This window comes from Ictidomys tridecemlineatus, chromosome X (assembly GCF_052094955.1).
Source record: "Ictidomys tridecemlineatus isolate mIctTri1 chromosome X, mIctTri1.hap1, whole genome shotgun sequence".
NCBI lineage: Eukaryota > Metazoa > Chordata > Mammalia > Rodentia > Sciuridae > Ictidomys > Ictidomys tridecemlineatus.
This window is the reverse complement of record NC_135493.1, coordinates 28,608,929-28,628,192: the sequence shown is the minus strand read 5'-3', so window position 1 is coordinate 28,628,192 and position 19,264 is coordinate 28,608,929. Positions and strand designations below refer to the sequence as shown.

The following is a 19,264-nucleotide window of genomic DNA, read 5'->3' as shown; positions in this document are numbered from 1 at the left end:
CTAAGGAATCTACAAAGGGGGCACATTTGGAAATGAACTAAAACCTCAAATCTTAAGTTCTGCCTGGGTTCCTAGCCCATAGTCAACTGTAATCCTAGTCATAAGAATGAACCATATTAGAAGTAAAGCTTCCAATCCTGGTTGAGCTGTCCTAACTGACTGTTATGGTTGTATATGAGGTATCTTCCAAAAGCTTCTGTGTTAATGCAGAAGGTTAAATGATTAGATTATGAAAGTTGTAACCTAATCAGTGGATAAACCAACTTCCTGGATTAATAATTTGAATGGATTCACCGTATTGATAACTATAAGCAGGTAGGAAGTAGGTCACTGAGGGCATGCCAGTGGGGATTATATCTTATCCCTCTAGCTCCTCCATCTCTTTCTCCCTGTTTCATGGCTACCATGATTTCAGAAGCTTTCCTCCACCATGTCCTTCTGTCATGTTGCTTTGTCTCACCACAGGCCCAGAGCATTGGAGTTAACTGACCATGAACTGAGCCTCTGAAAACATGAGCTCATAAAAAACTTTTTCTCTTCTAAGTTGTTCTTGTAGTGTATTTTGGTGAGAGCAATGAAAAGCTGACTTACCCACTGATAGTGCTTGAAACAATGAGAAGGCTTCCATACCCAAATCCATGCCTAATTTCCAAATTCAGGAAGTTATACATTTCTGTATGCCACTGGATTTTCATGTGGGGTGTCATGTAGAGAAATATAACTTGAACAGGCACTGAGCAAGAAATGTAGTTAACTTGGTAAGATGAATTCCCTGGCACTGTGATTACAAAGAATCATCCCTGCTACCATGACTTCTTTATGCATAAGCTACTGAAAAAGTATTGTTGAGTCTGGAGAAAGAGGATGATACCTTCATTACTTATAATTTTGTTCACTTGATTACTAAGAACTTTCTCAGTATAAATAAGTATACTTTGGTAATTTGGGGGTGGGGAAACAAAGGTATATTCACATTCTTGGCTGATTATGAAATAACCATACACATGGTTCTACTCTAGATGTTTTTTTTTTTATTTTTTGACATGACTTAAAATTGAATTAGTATTTGTACAGAAAGGTACATGTGGAATAACTTTCTCTGGCCTAAGATCAAATTTATGTGGAGAAATAATGGTGGATCCCTCCCCTTCCACCAGTGGTTGCCTGATTCATTAAATGTGATTGGTTAGAGTGGATTCCAGTCAGATCATTCAGGAGGAGGAGGTGGGGGCAGTGGCTGGCAAGCGGGTGCTCAGTTGCTTCAGTGTTGGCTCCAGCTGGCTGGGTTGTTCTACAAAAGGTCTAACCCTTTGTTCTGCTTGGAGCACCAGCTGCATTCTGAGGCTGATTCTTGGGAAGCTTCTTAGCTATTGTCATGAAAATTTCATTAATGTTCATTGCAGTCTTTGCTGCATTGAAGGCCATTACTGTAAAAATTTACACAAAGAATTCTTGTAACCTACTCATTCCATCTCTTCATTGTCCTTTGTAATTGAGGAGGAAACATTATAAAAGAATTCTGAATCCATACTTAAAATTTGTGGTACTACATCATTCTTGACAAATTCTATTCATATTTTCACTGTTATATTTATAGCTATAGCAACTTACATTTATTCACATGTACACTGAATATCTAATGTGGATAAAATACTTTGTTGGATAGATCAGTTGTAGAATGTAACTGTATTAGTCCCAAATTTAAATATCTAATTCTCCTATCAGAACTTTTCACCTTTTGTTATATTCATAGAACTATGTAATATAAATGTGTTTGTTTAGATGTTTTGTTGAAATACTATTATACAAATATTTTTGTAGCTTATACAAATAAAATATATGTTACATCATTTTTCAGCTGGTCTTGGTGGCCATGCCTATAATCCCAGCAATTCTGGAGACTGAGGCAGGATGATCGCAGATTTCAGACCTCCTCAACAAAACTTAATAAAACCCTAAGGAACTTAGTGAGAACCTATCTCAAAATAGCAAAAGGGTTGGGGGGATGTGGCTCTGTGTTAAAACATCCCTGGGTTTGATCCCCAGTATAATAAATAAATAAATAAATAAATAAATAACCATTGTTCAATATAAATTTATTTTCCTATGGCCACCAAGTCTCCAATTCTTACTTGCCTTTCTCTCTTATCCTTAAGAGCTTTGTTATTTTTAGTGACTTAATTAACATAGAATATCAGTAGAAATACTTGACTTTACATTGGGAAATAGATCTTTTTTTAAATAATATCTTCTGAAAATGAATCTTTCTCTATTGTTAAGTTGGATTTTCTCTCCTGTTTATATAATTTCCATGAAAATTTTGGTTAATATATAGGTAGAACAATAATTTAAGGGTTTTAAAGTAATTTGATTTCATGGAAAGATTCAGCTTAATATCAACTGTTCAAAATGGCCTTTGCTGAAAACTTTACCTATTGATCCCCCTCTCATTATTTGATCACAGCTGGACTTTCTGCTTTATAGCAACTTCTGTATGTTTTTGTTTATTATCCCTCTCCCTGATTAGAATATTAACAGCTTGATAACAGAGCTTGCTTATTTTTCTCTGTACTGTTTAAAAGCCCAATGACTGGTACATAGTAAGCAGTTAGTGAATAAATGAATTTGTTAATGAAGGGAAGAAAAGAAAAGTGGCTGAGTAGAAAGATGAATGAATGATCAAAGGGTATTAATTGATATTACATTCAATAAGAGTTAGTACTGTGATATGACTTCCAAAACACTTGTAAGAGTGCTGTCATAAAGAAAAGAGATTAAATCACTCCTAATGAATTTCAAGGGCTAGAAATAGGACCAATAGGTGAGGTACAAAGAGATATTACAGCAGTAACAAATTAACTTTGGAAATAAATTTTAGTAGCCAAAGCCAGTTGAATATTGTGAATTCTGCATCATGTCAGCTCAAGAATGGAATTCCTCAATACACTTTTAAAGCACAAGAAGTACAATCAAGGATCAATAAATGGGATGGCATCAAACTAAAAATCTTATTCACAGCAAAGGAAATAATCAAGAATGTGCAGAGAGAACCTACACAATGGGAGAAAAATCTTTACCACCTTCACCTCAGATAGAGCATTAATCTCCAGGATATAAAAATAACTCAAAAAGCTTATCAACAAAAATACTACAAAAGAACAAATAGCTCAATCAATAAACGGGAAAGGAACTGAACAGACACTTCACAGAATAAGAAATATGAATGGTCAAAAATAAATGAAAAAATGTTCTACATCTCTAGCAATAAGAGAATTGCAAATTAAAACTACACTGAGATTTCATCTCACTCCAGTCAGAATAGCAATTATCAAGAATACAAATAACAATAAATGCTGGTGACAATGTAAGGATAAAGGTATACTCACATTGCTGGTATGACTACAAATTATTGCAAACACTATGGAAAGCAGTATAGAGATTCCTCAGAAAAGTTGGAATGGAATCACAGTTTGACCCAATTATCCCATTCTTTAGTTTATACCCAAAGTACTACATATTACAGCATACTACAGAGACCCAGTCACATCAATGTTTATAGCAGCTCAATTCACAATAGTTAAACTGTGGAACCAACCTATGTGCCCTTCAATGGATAAAGAAAATGTGGTATATATACACAATGAAATATTAGTCTGCCATTAAGAAGAATGAAATTATAGCATCTGCTGGTAAATGGATGGAACTAGAGAATATCATGCTAAGTGAAATAAGCCAGTACCCCAAAATGAAAGACTGAACAGTCTAATATGTGTATGCTAACCCAAAACAAGGTAGGGTAGGGAGGAGAAGTATCGAAGTTCATTGGATTACACAAAGGAGATTGAAGGGAAGGAAGGGTGATAGGAATAGGAAAGACAGTAGAATAAATCAGACATAACTTTCCTATGTTCATATATGAATACATAATCAGTGAGATTCTACATCATATACAACCACAAGAATGGGATCCTAATTGGGTTACACTCCATATACATATATTACATCAAAATACACCCTACTGTCATGTTTATCTAAAAATAACAAACAAAAAATGGAAAATAGTCCACTGTCAACATATTAGAGTAACACAATATTCTTTTTTACTTTTCCATTTGAATCTGATACCAGTGTTGAATGAAGAGAGCCAGGAAACACAAGGTGAAGCAAAGATGTGCATTTCTTGTCTGTTCATTAACATAATCTTATAGCTTTCTGGAACATCCATTCATGATATAAACTTTCCTGTATCATTTTGTGTCAGCCTTGTGGGCCAGCTAAAATCTTCTAGAAGAAAATATTTCATAAATATTTTTGCATTCTGATAGTTTATTCCTATCACTATGTATAATAACAAAAACATAGCTAAACCTATTGCTTTTTCATCTACACAATCGGAATAGGTCTCACCTTGAAAAGCAGTAACTTTTGAGAAAAATTAAAATTTCAAAAAGGGACTTTGACCAGAAGCTTTCACATGTAGAACTCCAAAGGGAATGCTAAAGAGGCAGAAGACTTAGGCTTTACCCATGAGGTACTTACAGTTTATTTAGCAGCATCAAGCATAAACATGTGAGAAAAATTGATAATAGTAGATAAGTCTCTAAAACAATCCTTCTCAAATTCAAAGAAGTCAATTCACATTTCACAGAGTATGTGGGAAGTTATGTGAAAAAATAAAAGTTTACATGTGAGATCTTTGTTAGATCTTTCTTGTTTTTTTCCTAAACTCTCATACAAAAAATCAAACTATTTTAAAACATGTTTATGTACTTTTTAATACAAAATAATGTTTTCATATGTTCCATAATCTAGAGTAACAGTAAAGTAAGGAAGATGGGGGTATCATGTAGTCTAGGCTCTTTATAGCTGGTTATGAAGTGTTATGTGACTACCACAGATTCAATCAATATATGAACAAGGGATATTTATGATCATTTTATTCATCACTGATTATAGACAGATACAGTGTTAAGCATTTTACATACAATTTTGCATTTAATTATTTTTAAAACTAAGGTAGATGATATTTTTATTCTCATAAGGTGTTTAAAAAACAGATACTCTAACAGTTCAAGAAAATAATACTGAAGTTTAGTAAGTTGTTCAAATCCACATAGCTAATAAGTAACAGAATGAAAATTTATGATCTGTATGAACTTGTCTTAATTTAGGTTCCCCTGAAAACAAAGCCTATGAGAAAGATTTGGGTCAAGGTAGTTTATTTGGTATGTTATCCCAAAAAGCAGAGTGTAGTGAGACTAAGACAAGAGATAAGGAAAAACCAGAAAAACCCATATGAGTTTATTTTTAAATTACTACTGTGAGCATCAGGCCTTAATTTTATTTCAACTTCCCGAGAGACATACAAAATATCTCCCAGAGTAATCTACCTGGAAATTGAGCTAGAGGATTTAGAGAGTGACTTTAATCCTCCCGTGGCTAAGTTGTCTCTGGGAGTGTGAACTTAGTACTTGTGGGCTACATTTATTCAAGAATAAAGTTGGTTCTAGAAGAATGAGAGAAGGCCATGGAACATAAAGTGGAACTATCTCAAATGATCTAGACTCCAAGTAGAAGAGGAGTCTATAGGAATTGTCTAAACTCCTGTGCAGCTTTGTACCTTGAAAGCAGCAGAATTAGAGGTGGGACAAAGGCCATGGCATGGGGCATCGAGAAGCATGTTAGAAATCTTGCACTCTGAATCATGATTCTACTTAGGAACAAACAATTCACCCTACACATTTTCTGATACATTCCCAATATGTTAATGTACTATTTGCATAAATTTTATTTGCGCTCCTAATATGTTCCAGATACCTAAAAATACAAACACACAAAAAATGCAAAAACATGTGAGAAATTGATAAGTCTTTCTTTTAAGGCAACCTTGATGTCTGTGATTGCCTGACAAGAAAGTATTGGTTACTCAGTGCAAAATAACTGCCATTATAAGACAAAGGAACTAACATGATTATTTATGCTGGTGGGTATGTGTGATGTTTCACATGTGTGTGTGTGCATGTGATATATTCCAGTGTGTAATATATCTTTGTTTTCAAATTACAAATGTAAAACTGATTAGGTTCAGAATTAGAATGTGTTGGAATATATGTGAAGATTTTAAGAATCAACTAACACAGCAGCTGAAAGTGGGGGTAGAAGATTTGGGGGTAGGGAAAACCTATCAGTATGTCAGCAGCTTGGTATTCTCCTGACAACACATGCAGCACTTACTTGCCTTCACCTGCTATAACCTTGAACTCTTCTTGACACAGCTATTAGAGCCAGGCCTTTGAATAGCCTGTCTCATAGCATTAAGACCCAATGTCTGATTTTCTAACAATTACCAGACCTTCAAAGTATATGTGATTTTGGTGTGTGTGTGTGTGTGTGTGTGTACACGTGTGTGTGTGTGTGTGTGTGTACGCATGTCTATATTTTAAAGGATGAAAGACAGACCTGGGCCAGATGTGCTTGAAATACTTAAACTGTCCTTCACAGTATATTTTATTATTCAAGGTCCAATAGGGGCAGACATCTCAGCAACACATTCTTGGCATTAGTTTGAAAAGCTATTTCAAATCCTCACCAAGCTGCTCTGTTCTTATGCAGAAGCAGAGTAATTGGTTGTGTTATTTGAAGAATGTTGGAGAAGGATCCTTTTTCTAAAGAAATCTGTTCTGCTGAAATATCACACTACCTTAAAATTTACATTTCTCTATACCTTCTTCTCCCACCAATTTTCTTTGGAATGCTAATGTGTAAGCCCCCTAAAATGACTTAGTTTGTTAAGTGGAAAAGTATGATAAAATGAGAGTAAAAAGGGAAGTTAGGCTCATATCATCTTAGTTTGTGTACCGTCCTATCAGTGTCATTTACTGCATATTCTTAGGCAGTTTCTTTATTCTCTCCAGGAGGACACAGTTTTTCAATCTTTAGAAAGAAACCTCATTATGCCTACTAGTCAAAGTTAAGGAGAGAATCAATGAAAGGTTTTATTGTGAAAGTGCCTTGCAGCATGTCTATACAGGAAGTGCTCAGTAAAGACTAGTCTTTTCTTTCCTTCATTCTACTGAAAGGAAGACTCAGAACAGTTTAAGGGTTGCTGAAAGGTGTATTGAACTCAGAAATACATGAATACTATATTCTTGAGGGCTAACCCTACCTTTTAGCTAGTAGTAATGGCCATCATGATTGGAGCAAGACTTATGTATGAAAGACATACTCAAAATCCTTTTGTTTTAAAATGTATTATTTTCATTGTACATATTCCTGTGTATGGTGTGATTATTTTGTGCATTTGTGCAATGTGTACTTACTGATTAGATCAGAGTGATTGAAATTTCATTATTATTATTTTATATTTGGTGACTTCAAGCTTCAGTCTTTTAGTACTTCATAAAATATATAAGCTTATGTGTAATATAATACATGAATTTATATAATATATGTTTATATGTAGTAAGTATATAAGTAGTAAGTAGACTATGATTATACCCTCTTTCACCTTTTTTTTGCTTATTGTCCTTTCTCTCTGAGCACTTTGCCTCAGTTTTTTTGTATTTACTTTAAAAAGAAAGGAGGTTTATTTGGCTCACAGTGTGCCTCAGTTTCTGTATCATCAAGGTGGGGACCCTACTGGGCTCAGCAACAAATGCTTGTAATCCTAGTGGTTTGGGAGTCTGAGGCAGGAGGATTGCAAGTTGAAAGCCAACCTCAGCAATTTAGCAAAGCCCTAAGCAACTAGCTGAGACCCTGTCTCAAGATAAAAAAAATTAAAAGGGCTTGGGATGTGGCTCAGTAGTTGAGTGCCCCTGGGTTCAATCCTCGTATGCCTGCTCCTCCTCAAAAAAGGTAGGGGGAGCTGGGTATTTAGCCCAGTGGTTAAGCTCCCCTGGGTTCAATCCCTGGTACCAAAAACAGAAAAAAAAAGATGGGGACCCTATTATGTCAACTGAAGCTTTGTATAATGTAGCATGGATGAAATAACTTACTGAGTCCTGAAAATGTGTACAAGCTGGAAGCATCCTGGAATTGTAGGCAAGAACAGCTAGCTGCTCAACATCAGGTTTTTGAACTCCCTTCCCCCAACTTCTGCCTTTCTGCTTTAGGCTGGAAATGTGTGTTCATTTAAGAAAAGGTCAGGAAATAAAGCTTCAAAATTTTCATCATCCAATTCCAATTAAATCTCAAGAACCAGAGACCCCACTCCTCATTATGCTAAGCAGTCATTGGAATTCTCTGAGGTGAGGGCATACTAATATACTTGACAGGATTCTCAGAGGTAATTTGGGCTTGCAATAGAAAGATAAGGGCAACAGAAAAAAATTGAATTAATTTTATTCATTGAGGTGAAGGCATCTACGTAAACAAAAACAAGGAACTCCTTTATTTGAAGAGGAGGCTGTTAAAATATGATGACCTAAACTGCTAGATTTTTGTTTAGAATTTATTTATTTATTTTTTTGCATTACAAGACATAAAGCAAATATAGAGAATTTGGAAAGGAAATACAGCTTCATTGCCAGGGATAGAAGTATTTACACATAGGAATCAAGAAAGCAAGTTGATTTCTTAACTGGGATTATCCATTAGAATTCTGTTTGTGGGCTAGGGTTGTACAGTGGTAGAGTGCTTGCCTGAGTTCAATCCTCAGCACCACATAAAAATAAACAAAGTTAAAAAAAGAATTCTGTTTGATTTTGGATATGACAGAACAAATAAAAATAATGAATTATAGATTAATATTCATATAATCTGGGTTCAAGTCCTTGATCATCCCATAAGTAGCAATAAAGCCTTGAGTAAATAATTTAATCTTTATGTGTAAAATAAAGACATTTAGAACAAATGACCTCTAAAATTTGGTTTTCATGTCAGTGAAGGTAATTATGGGTCAAAATGTGATTTTGGATGCACTGTAATACATCAGGCACCAGTTGTGAAGAATAACAATAATAAGGAGACAGAGACAAGGTGCAGAGGCAGGGAAGGTGGCAGAGTAGCTCCTTGTCCAAGTGGCTACGTTTATTTATAACAATAGGTTACATTAGGTCATTAGTACCATAACCGCATTATTGTTTAAAGTATCAGTAAGGTTGCTTATTCTGCAGTTACATTTCACAGTTACAATATGCAATGTTAGGAGATTTGTACATTTCTCAAGAAAGTCCATTGTCTGAAGTCACTGTTAGGCGGGCAGCTCCAGGAGCACCAGAGCTTGGTGAAATATTGTAGTTATCAAACAAGAAAGTTCTTTAATTCCCAGGAGCTATGTACCTGCAGTCAAGGTCGAGGCTTGATGAGGCTCTAACACAGAGACATCTCAGGGAATTGCCATACCAACTAGATAACATATATTAGCTATATTATTAGATCCTAAGAGAGATTTCAGGGCATTCTAAGGGTGGGAAACAAGGTGTGTGTTACCCACCAGGAGTTTACTCACCAGGGGAATGCATCCATGTACATTTCCATGGTCAGAATTCCTATAGAAATTATGGGTCAAAATGTGATTTTGGATGCATTATAATACATCATTGAGAATTCCAGGGCTAAGGAACCCTAGAGTTAATCTTTAATAAATATAATCTTGCTTCCATGAATTTAGAATATATTCAGGAGGTTTGCAATATTATGCTATCTTTAAGTTATAGTAATTAATTTTTTAAACCTCAGAAAACATTAGAAGAAAGAGACACATTTCAGACCATTGTATGAGTTGGCACTGGCTTAAACATAAAATTTCGTTCTCAACATCCTTGTAGCCAAGGAATAAAGTGAAACAAATTGAATTAGATTCATCTCTTTATTGAATAAAATGAAACAGTAGACTTTATCCTAATAAAGAAATCTTTTTTATCCTAAAATTAAAATTCTACAAGGAATTCATTGCTTGGATCCTTATATAAAGACCATTGGTAGCTTCACACAATGGATAGTCCAAAGAAAACAGTTTTGAAAAGCAGAAATATTTCATCATCTTAGTTTTCTTAACCAAAAGGAATAATAATTAAAATTCAATAGATATAAAGATAGATCTAGGAGTGGAAATATCTTTGTGTAAGATGCAGAATGTATTAGTTCATAACAATTCAGATTTCAGGGGTGAATCTTGTGCTTTCAATAACATCCTCAGTTCTAATTCTTCTTTACTCCACCTGAGTTGGCTTCATTCTCAGGCAACAGTGGCCACTGATAACTTTAAGCTTGCATTCATTATGCTTTAATTTCAGTAAAGATAAACTTGTCTCAAGAGTCCATCTGAAGTCATTAATCAAGCGCATATTATGTACCCACTCCTGAACCAGTCACTGAAGCCAGGGTAAGGGAATGCTGTCATTAGCAAGACCTGTGTCAAATGTACATCATTGAAAGAATAGGGTAGAATCAGTCCCTTCAAACATCTGGAATAAGAATGACAAAATGGGATGATTCAGGGTGAAGTAGGGCAGAAAAGCTGCCTCAATAGAAGTGAGAAATACAGAACACCGAAGAAACTATTAGATACTATAATAAAGTCATATTCATATCTGTAAAGCACTTTTAGGTTTTCAATGGTAGATACTGTATACATGAAGTATTTTGTTTAAATAATTTCAAAACAATTGAACAAGTTCAGATAGTAACTGGGCCCATAATTTTCCCTTGCTGAATCTTTCTGACTTTCAAATTCTCTGTTGTAATTTATTGGTACCGCTGTCTCCCTCATCAGGCTTGAAAACTTTAGTTAGAATAATTATCTCCTACTTTTGGTTCCTAACATATCATCAGTTGCCAAATCCTATTGGTTGCATGTCTGGAATATCTCCTATATCTTTTATTTTTCTCCTATACCTCTGCTATCACAACAGCTCTGACCTTCATTCCTCATTCCTTGCACAATCGTGATTTACTTCTCAGTGGAGATATCTTTATTTCCAATCTGTACTATATTTTGTTACCAGGTTAATCATCTGATTATGCCACTTATTGATTAGAAATGGACAATGTCTCTCAGTGGAATGTAAAGTCCATACTTCTGATCCTTATATCTTCATCTCTCCTCTGCAAAACTTCCATATAGATTTTTAGACTTATAAGAATTCTCCTTCATTAATTCTATGATTAAGCAAAATTGAACTATTCATATTTTCCATAAATTTTCTGTGCTTCCTTTCATCTGTGTATTTGCTATTTTCTCCATTGGGAATGCCCTGAATTCTCATCATAGCATATCTAAATCATATCTATTCATCAATGTCCATTTGACATCACTGTCCATTTACCTTCTCCATGGAGCCATTCTTGATCTTCCCTGCCAGAAGCAATCTTTCTTACTCTAATTACCATTCCATTTCCTTATTTTGCATGTTGTTTTCTACCTTATATTGACATTAATATGTGTGTAATTTCACTTATAATCTTGTCAGTTCTTTTAAGATTATAGTCCATTTTTAATCCTCTACTATTATGTGAGGATGTGCCCCCAATTCCGGGTGTTGGAAATCTAATTAACAGTGTTGAAAGGTGGGATATTTAAGAGGTGTTTAAGTCATGACATCTCTACCATCATGAATAGATTAATGCTTAAAGTTGTGAATTCAGTCTCTTGCTTTTTCTCACCATCTGTTTTTCCTTTTGCCATGGAACATTGCAGCAGAGGGACTACCATCAAAACCAGCTCCTCAGTCTTGGACATTTCAGCCTCTAGAACTGTAAGCCAGGTAAATTTCTATTGTTTATAAATTGTATAATCTGTGATATTCTGTTATGGCAACACAAGATGGACTGAGACAGCCTCTAATACAGAACTCATAGTAGCAACTACATTAATATTATTTGTATGACTGAATGAAATTGTAACTTAATGAAGCATATTCATATTTTCTGCTTTCAAGTGCTACAATACTCAATAATCATGAATTTAATAAATGGCAAAAATATAGTTACCATTATATCTTACATAGTTTTTAAATGACTGATATCTCCAATAAGCTTAAGTCAAAGAGAAGGTTGCATTTTTTATTATCAAACTTTTAGATAAATTATTGAAAATCCAATATCTTTGCTATTGATCAAAAGCAAATCTTTTTGCCTTAGGTAGCATACATGTGATAACAAAATTGTCATTTGTTATTCTGGGTCTCTTATTTTTCCAGATGAATTTCATGGTTGCTTTTTCTATTTCTATGAGGAATGCCATTGAGATTTTGATTGGAATAGCATTAAATCTGTATAGTGCTTTTGGAAGTATGGTCATTTTGATAATATTAATTCTGCCTATCCAAGAGCAATGTAGATCTTTCTATATTCTAAGGTCTTCATTATTTCTTTCTTTAGGCTTTGGTAGTTTTCACTGTATAGATCTTTCACCTCTTTCATTAAGTTGATTCCCAAGTATCTTATTTTTTTTATGAAGTTATTGTAAATGGGGTAGTTTTCCTCATTTCCTTCTCAGAGTATTTGTCACTGATATACAAAAATGCCTTTGATTTATGGGTGTTAATTTTATATCCTGATACTTTGTGGAATTTATTTACTAGTTCTAGAAGTTTTCTGGTGGAGCTTTTTGGGTCTTTTAGGTATAGAATCATATTGTCAGCAAACAGTTCTAATTTAAGTTCTTCTTTTCCTATACATATCCCTTTAATTTCTTTTGTCTGTCTAATTGCTCTGGCCAGTGTTTCAAGAACTATGTTGAATAGAAGTGGTGAAAGAGGGCATCCCTGTTTTGTTCCAGTTTTTATAATGTCTTCAATTGAATGAATGCCTTCAAGTTTTCTCCATTTAGAATGATGTGGCCTGAGGATTAGGACAGATAGCCTTTATGATGTTGAGATATGATCCTGTTATCCCTAGTTTTTCTAGTGTTTTGTACATGAAGCAGTGATGTATTTTGTCAAATGCTTTTTATGCATTTATTGAGATGATCATATGGTTCTTATCTTTAAGTCTATTGATGAGATGAATTAGATTTATTGATTTTCGTATGTTGAATGAAATTTGCATCCCTGGGATGAATCCCACTTGATCATGGTGCACAATCTTTTTGATATGTTTTTGTATTTGATTTGCCAGAATTTTATTGAGAATTTTTGCTTCTATTTTCATTAGAGATATTGGTCTAAAGTTTTCTTTCTTTTAGGTATCTTTGCCTGGTTTTGGAATCAAAGTGATATTGGCCTCACAGAATGATATTAGAAGTTTTGCCTCTTTTTCTATTTCCTAAAATACATTATAGAATATTGGTATTAGTTCTTCTTAAAAGGTCTTGTAGAACTCGGCTTCATATCCATCCGGTCCTGGGCCTTTGGTGGCATCACTATACCAGAACTTAAACTATATTACAGAGCAATAGTTACAAAAACAGCATTTTTGGCACCAAAACACACTGGTAGACCAATGGTACAGAATAGAGGACACAGAGACCAACCCACAAAATTACAACTATAAATATAATATAAAATTCTTATATTAGACAAAGATGCCAAAAACATGCATTGGAGGAAAGCTAGCAAATGGTGCTGGGAAAACTGGAAATCCATATGCAACAAAATGAAATTAAACTCCTCTCTCTCACCATGCACAGAACTCAACTCAAACTGGATCAAGGACTTAGGAATTAAACTAGAGACTCTGTGTATAATAGATGAAAAAGTAGGCCCTAATCTTCATCACATTGGATTAGGCCCCAACTTCCTTAAGAAGATTCCTATAGTGCAAGAATTAAAACCAAGAATCAATAAATGGGGTGGAATAAAACTAAAAAGTTTCTTCTCAGCAAAAGAACCAATCTGTAAGGTGAACACAGAGCCTACATCCTGGGAGAAAATTTGTACCCCTCACACATCAGATAGAATACTAATATGTAGGGTATATAAAGAAATAAAAAAACTAAGCACCAAAAAATCAAATAACCCAATCAATAAATGGGCCAAGGACATGAACAGACACTTCTCAGAATAGGATATATAATCCACCAACAAATATATGAAAAAATGTTCATCATCTCTAGCAATTAGAGAAATGCAAATCAAAAGTACTCTAAGATATCCTCTCACTCCAGTCAGAATGGCAGATATTATGAAGACAAACAACAGTAAGTGTTGGCGAGGATGTGGGGAAAATGACACACTCATACATTGTTGGTGGGACTTGAAATTGGTGCAGCCAGTATGGAAAGTAGTATGGAGATTCCTTGGAAAATTGGCAATGGAACCACCATTTGACCCAGCTATCCCTCTCCTCATTCTATACCCAAAAGACTTTAAAACAGCATACTACAGGGACACAGCCACATCAATGTTTATAGCAGCCCAATTCACAATAGCTAAACTGTGGAACCAACCTAGATGCCCTTCAGTACATGAATGGATAAAAAATGTGGCATATATACACAACAGAATATTACACAGCAATAAAAGAGAATAAAATCTTGGCATTTGCAGGTAAATGGATGGCACTGGAGAAGATAATGCTAAGTGAAGTTAGCCAATCCCCAAAAAACAAATACTGAATGTTTTCTCTAATATAAGAAGGCTGACTCGTAGTGGAATAGGGAGGGGGAGCATGGGAGGAAATGATGAATTCTAGATAGGGCAGAGGGTTGGGAGGACAAGGGAAGGGGCAGGGGATTATTAAGGATGGTGGAATGTGATGGACATCATTATCCAAAGTACATGTATGAAGACACGAATTGGTGTCAACATACTTTATATACAACCAGAGATATAAAAAATTGTGCTGTATACATGTAATAAGAATTGTAATGCATTCTACTATCATTTTTAAAAAATCAATTAAAAATGCAGAGAAACTAATTTTTTTCTTAGATGAAATAAAAAAATTGTCATTTGTTGATTGAAAGGAGAAAGCCTTACTGATATTATGTCCCAAAGGAACATTCCACCCAATCATTGAAGTTTTTTTTTTTTTTTGTACCAGGAGACAGAGCAGAATATTTGACTCAAAGAGACTCTGAATTCACACCAACTATTTGACAGATGCTCAGATGAAATCAGTTATGTGCTATGAATCATGGAAGCAATGCCATTACATTGATATACTGGTTGCTTTTACAAATTAGAAGTCTTTAAAAAAGTTATTACATACAATATCTGATTTAGAATAAAAATGCTCCTGAATGTAGCTATCTTGCATAATTATTTATATAATGAAAGGTTCTTCTCTGTGACAGATATTCCCATGTAGTATGATCACTAAATAGAAGGGTTTAATATATTAGTTAATGTATAAGATTTCATAGTATATCAAATTAGAATTATGTATCCCACACTATTTTAGTCCTTTTGGTTAGTTCAAAGATTAATGGAATGCGATTCCTCTCCTGAAATCTATTGAGAGAGAAAAATTCTATACAAATGACATAATATGGTGCAACAATGATTTAGAGATAAGGTAGGGAGATTTTAAAGTGTGAAAATCGGCACTATGGTGTTGTGAGATTATTTCAAGCTACATCTTTGTGCAGTGTCTAACAGATCTGAGTCCTATTCATCGAACAATTTTTTCAGTGTGGGGTTGGGGATCAAATTCAGTGACTTGAATGTGGCAAATATACACATGAACATGGTAGTCAAGCATTCTAACACTGAGCTATAACCCAGCCCCATCAGACATTTCATTATCACATGATTTTGTTTTTATAGATCTTTTATATGTGCCTTTTTAAAATAAAGCATCTATGTAAAGTTTTTTATTCAGCTAACATTACTGATTAATATTCTCATTCCAGATTAGGAACATTCAATGCTTGATAGAGAAATTTTCAGCCTTTCAACAAAATTTTATTATATCTTAAATTTAATATTTTCATTTTGTACTTTTATGCTTTGGTTTGTTCTGGCAGCCATTATGGCTTTGAGGATATTGTTTCTGTTTTCTTCTTCTTCATTACCATCTTCAGCAATATTTATTGAATATTTACAGCATGCCAGCCACTGCTAAACACTTCATGTGAATGCTCATTTAATACTTTAATAATAATTATAATCACTCTAATTAGCCCATTTTAGAGATGAATAAATTTATCTCAGAAATGCATATTACATATGCCTTCTCCATAACAGGAGGTATGTTTTAGTTTCTCCACTGAATTCCTCCTGATTTAGTTTATCATACTGCAAAATTAAAGAAAAAGTAGGATTGTACTCTTCAATCTAAGTTAATTTCAAAGTAAAAACATTAAGCATGGATAAAATAGTTACTTAAAAATAATAAAGGATGCATTCCAGAGTGATGATAAACATCTAAACATCTTCATTAGGCTTTAAAATAATATAATAATTAATTATGAAACACATGAAACACAGGAAGAATTATATAGTAACTAAGAGTTTGGACTCTGAAATAAAACATCTGGGTTTAAATACTGGTTCTCTAATCAATTAACTGTGTGACCTTAAACAAATTTCTCATCTGTAAAGTGGGGGTAGTAATAATATCTACTTTACAGTGTTGTTGTGAGGATTAAATGAGCTGTTTTACATGAAACACTTAGAATGGTTCTGGAAATATTGCAAGGGCTCAGAGCTGACTACAATTACAAGATGCTGGAAATACGAAGGTGAATGAAAATATAGTCTTCTATTAATAAATCTCAGTCATGAGATAATAAGTAATGAATAAGAATATGTATTTTCTGAATAACACAATAGGTTTTATAAAATAAGATATATATTCACTTTTGTATTCTGAAAACCAAGAGATCTTGTTAACATAAGTACCTGGGGTGGGCATAATGAATTTATAAAGATGTTTATTTACTAATATTTGGAACCTGTGTTATGTTCCATGGGGAAAGAGGCTACAAATAAAATTGATCTGTGGAACCTAAGATAGGAAGATTATCCAGATGGGTTCAATCCAATCAGATAAAGGACAGATGGATTGTCCTTAACAGCAGAGAACATTCTTTGGCTGGTGTTAGAGCCAAAGAGACAGTGGAAGTTCAGATATATTTGAATTCTAAGAAGAACTTGACAGGACCATTACTGGTATAATGCTGAAGAAGGCCATGTGACAAGGCTGATAGTTAACAAGGAAATGAGGATCTCAATCTGAAAATCACACATATCTGAGTTCCATTGACAATCTAAATGAGCCTGACAGTTGATTCTTCCTAGAGCCCTGCAATAAGAACCCAGAATAATCAACATGTTGATTTTGGTCCTGTGACACCCTAGCTATATAACCTGTGTTTAGATCCTGAACAGTTGATATTGTGGGCTAATAAATTGATGGGTTAAGCTGCTAAATTTGTGATAACTTTTTATACAGCAATAGAAAACTAATATGGTACCCCATTACATTTACCAAATTGATGTAGATCATATAGCAAACCTCAATGAATTCCTCAGAGTACAAACATTATAAATCTGGCTCTTCACCATAAAGCAATAAAACTAGAAATAATTGTGAGATACAGAAAACCTAATTGCTTAAAAATGTTAATGATAAACAAAATTCTCTCCTTAAATAGACAAGTATTCAAAGAGAAAAGCCAAATCTCAGTAACAGTATTGGAAGAGGGAGGCTCATGGGAAATAAGAATGTTATGTGCTAAAACAAAGGGATTGGCCAAATTTGTACTAAAAGGCAAATTACAATTCCAAAACATCTTCAGGAGAGGATAAAAAAGCAACTGGCATTATAACTTAAAAAAGTGGAAAGACAAAAGGAAATCAAAATTACAGATAAGAGGTTAATAAAATATAAAATAAATCAGTGAATTTGAAAGCAGAAAATATAAACAGCTATGAATAAATTAAGTATTTTAATAAATGATAGAAACAATAAAACAATGGTTTTGAATATCAGTGAATCAGAAAGGACAAAAGAAAATAAATATAAAACACCAGGAATAAAGAAGAAAACATAGCCACAGACAAAAGTCTTAAGATAATACATTAGGTATTGCTTTGCTAATAAATTTGAAAATCTTAGTGAAATGAATTATTTTTCTATGAAAATATTAATATCCAGAATTACTAACAGGGAAAAATCTATGCAAAACTCTAACCAGAGAGAAAAATGAGAAAGCCATTAAAAAGTATTGAGCCCACACAATTTCACTAGAAAACTCTTTTATACCTTCAATTAGAAAAGAGTTCTGATGTTATTTATCATATATCAGATCATAGAGAAAGAAGGAAGGTTTGCTTTATGTAGCTAGCATTAGGATAATAACAAATCCTGAAAGGGTTCAAAACAAGAGATGTATATTATTAATAAACCAAATCCAGGAGTAAACAAATAATTAGAACACAAACAAATAGGTCTGTTCTAGAGCTGCAATATTGTTCAGTATTAGGAAATCAAATAGCATTTATAATAATAATAATAATAAGTTTCAAAAGAAAAATAAAGCACATTTTCATTGACAGATACCCAAAATTATAACAGGCATCATATAGTATTGATGAAAATTAAATATAAAATTGATTCCTTAAAGTAGCAGGTAGCATCATATTTAATAACACTAATCAAGGAGATATTAATGATCCCAGTAACCAATAATGCTCATGTTCTGTGTTGTATGCCTGTAACCTCAGTGACTTGGGAGACTGAGGAAGGAGGATTACAGTTTTAAGTCTAGCCTCAGCAATTTAGCAAGGCCCTAAACCTAATAGGGAGACTTTGGTCAAATAGAAAATAAAATAAAGAGGACTGAGGATATATCTCAGTGATAAAGCTCTCCTGAGTTCAATCCACAGTAACAACAACAAAAAAGACAATAGTGTTGGTAATTACTACCATTATTATTTAACATTTTTTTCTGGACTTTCTACCTAAAGTAGTAAAGTAGTAATACAAGATAATTATGTTAAAATAATAGATGTTTTAAAGTAAAGTAGCAAAACTACCATTACTTGCTGATTATTGCACATACAGAAAAAGACAATAGGAGTAGCTAAATAAACAAGGATGAACAACAACAAAAATAGACCATTCAGTAAAATACATGGCTACTGCTACGGACTGATTTTATCTCCCCCAAAATTTATATGTGTCATGACTGTATTTGGAGATAGGGGCTTTAAGAAAGAAATAAAGTTTAAATTTAAGGTTAAATGAAAACCTAAGAGTGGACCACTGATGTAATAGGATTAATGTCCTCAAAGGAAGAGACACTAGAAAGCTCACTCCCTCTGTGCATGCACAGAGAGATCATGTCGGTACACAGAGAGATGGCAGACACCTGCAGAACAAGAGACGAAGATTCAAATGAAATTTACTTTGCCAGCATCTTGATCCTGGACTT

The 19,264-nt window shown here is 33.8% G+C and overlaps 1 long non-coding RNA gene across 1 annotated transcript in view; it reads left to right on the top strand.

The window, feature by feature from the left end:
• Positions 1–19,264, top strand: part of LOC120890815 (uncharacterized) — a 45,171-nt gene that overhangs the window by 12,550 nt on the left and 13,357 nt on the right. The window contains exon 4 of the long non-coding RNA XR_005735267.2: positions 11,639–11,705. This is a non-coding gene — a long non-coding RNA (uncharacterized LOC120890815). The remainder of the gene's footprint in view (positions 1–11,638; positions 11,706–19,264) is intronic.